General features: G+C 39.8%; 1 pseudogene; it reads right to left on the bottom strand.

Moving 5' to 3' along the window:
- Nucleotides 1–2,278: 2,278 nt before the first annotated feature.
- On the bottom strand, nucleotides 2,279–2,458 carry LOC120095787 (U2 spliceosomal RNA; annotated as a pseudogene).
- Between the last annotated feature and the right edge of the window lie 251 nt (nucleotides 2,459–2,709).

The raw sequence follows: 2,709 nt of genomic DNA, 5'->3' as shown, positions 1-2,709 counted from the left end.
TATCTGTAGGCTACTGGGATTATGACTGCCGCGTGCTGTTTGTTTCAATATTTGAGGGCTGCTGCAGTATAAGAATCAACTCTTCTGCCAGGAGGCACATCATGGATTCAAAAAGGATTTTGGTTTCCCTGTTTAGAGCATTCCCCACTTTCCTCAGATACAAACCTCAAACTGAGGGAAGTGGTTTTCATCCTCTCCATTTCATTAGTCTAAAACCGTGAAGAGAAATTTAAAATTGTAAACTTGCTGTGAACATCTTAGGGGATCAAACACGTCTAAGGCAGAATTTACAGCATGGAGCGCTAGGACAAGCCAGATTCTTAGATCGAGGTTCCTTTTCTTAGATTTGTTTGCTAAGGGAAAACTACAGCAATTGCCATGACTTCTGAAAACCTGAGCTCAGCATTTGAGAGCATTTAGTATTTAGCCAAGTGGCAGAGCAGCAAACTCATTTTGAGTAAGATATTTAGAGAAGTAAGTAGTGCCATATGTCATCAGCTGGCGACATTTAACTTGCAAATCACATGTTGGGGAGAGCTGGCTGGAAGCAGATGGCTTAACTCTTCAAGGCTACAGACCCCTAACTATCCTTTCCCATTTTGGTCTTAAAAAGAACTAATTATAAACTTTTTTCCATCATGGTCAAAGTAATTATAAACAAGTGTTTTATCTCACAGGAGACTGATCTGTGTTTAATCAGCCTATTGTCCCCAATCCCTTTGTTTTCAAGTATTCAAGAAACCCTTTCACAGATAGTTTATTCAAACTAGATATTCCTAATTTTTAATCTTAAATCTCATGAGATTATTTTTAGGTCAAATATAAGCTATTCATTTATCAATATGGACAGTGGTTCTCAACCTTCCTAGTGCTGTGAACCCTTTACTACAGTTCCTCATGTTGTGTTGACCCCAAATGATAAAACTATTGTGTTGCTACCTCTTCATAACTGTAATTTTGTTACTGTTATGAGTCAGGATGTAAATATCTATGTTTTCTGATGGTCTTAGGAAGCTCCTGTGAAAGGGTCATTCTATGATCCTGAAAGAGCGTACCCCCAAACGGGGAGCCGCGTCTCTTGCTCCAATCGTGAGGTGGGGTGCCCCCAGGAATCACGAGTAGCTGGTCTTGATGTAACAGCAAGAGGTAGCTTTATTAACGAGATCCTTATTAGCGGGATCCCGGGTCGATACGTATCTCACACAGGAGACAGAGGAATCAACCCCGAGCTTCCAAACTCGGGGGTTTATATAGGGGAGGTTAGGGGCATTCGCGCAGTTACACATGATTGGTCATTTCAAATGGTGCACAGTTTCTTTCAGCTCGAAATTACATCAGCAAGGAGTACGTGCTATCTAGCAGCTCAGCAGTGCAGGTAGGGTGGCTCATCTCACTCAGGGGGATGACTCACTTCTGCGGAGTGAAGGAAGGGGAGGGGGTGGCTACGGATGGTCAGTGTTCTTGGGGATGGTAGCTGGTCCGGCAAGTCCTATCTCTGGGTCTCCCTCAGGCACGTCCGGCCCTGCACATCCGGACTCTGACAATGAGTAACCTTTTTAAAACTCTAGTTCTACATTTGAGTAACCTTTTAAAAACTCTAGTTCTACAATCCACAGATTGAGAACCCCTGATTTAGGACACAAATTATCCCAAATAACATAACTGTTAACATGCAATTGCACTACTAACCTGATTTCACTACTTTTACTAAATAATTACCACTGTGAACAGGATCTTATCATATCTAATTTCAAAGTCTCTATCATATGGCAGCACAATTAATGTCAGAGCATAGACATGCATTTTCTCAATTTGTCTGCCATTCCGCAGGAGTATACTAAGGCTGATGTTACTACTCCATCTCTCTGTATGTGCTTGAAAGGAAGTCATCCATGCACGCGAAAGATCCAGAATATTTTGATGGATAAAAGATAAGTTATGTGCTCAATGCTTGGAGTAGCTTTGATGATTTGTCTCAAAAAACTTTGCCATCATTACATTGGTTCTCTTTCATTCAAAAATTTGTATCGCAAATTAATAAATTATAATTTTGTATATTTACAAGAAGAATTCAGTGATAAGTCTGATGTAGTGGTTCATGCCTGTAGTCCTAACATGCAGGAGGCTGAGGCAGAGGATCACCTTTTTGAGAGTCTAGGATACATGGAAAGACTCTGACTCAAGAAACTTAAAACAAACCCAAATCTAACTCAAAAGAACTAAAATCCAACCAACGAACCAACCAACCAAACAAGCAAACCAAAAACCAGATATTAGGATATTTTATGACATGTGGAATGATTAATTCAAGTTAAATACCATGTGCCTCACTTCTCATATTTATATATTTGTAGTGAGGACATTTGAATGTAGAAAATTCAAAAAACGTAGCTGCTCCCTATAAAGCTGATAAGAACAGATACTACACTTGATCTTAGCCAAAAGGCCGAGAAGCGATGCTCCCTATAAAACAATAGTTCTCTGCTTTATATAGAACTATCTTCCCAACATGCAAAAGAGCTGCATGTTTTAATGGCTTCAAAAACCTTCAGAAAGAAAAATTGTTATCTTCCGGCTTGTAGCTGGGACATAAAACGCTGAAAAGAGTGTCATTCCTTTCCTCTCAATAAAGAGATGGAGAATCTGCCAATTACCAGTTGTCCTTGGACTCTTCAGAACTGAGACATCCAACTAAATTAAATTATATAA

This window comes from Rattus norvegicus, chromosome 11 (assembly GCF_036323735.1).
Source record: "Rattus norvegicus strain BN/NHsdMcwi chromosome 11, GRCr8, whole genome shotgun sequence".
Classification (NCBI taxonomy): Eukaryota; Metazoa; Chordata; class Mammalia; order Rodentia; family Muridae; genus Rattus; species Rattus norvegicus.
This window is presented reverse-complemented; position numbering and strand designations above follow the sequence as displayed.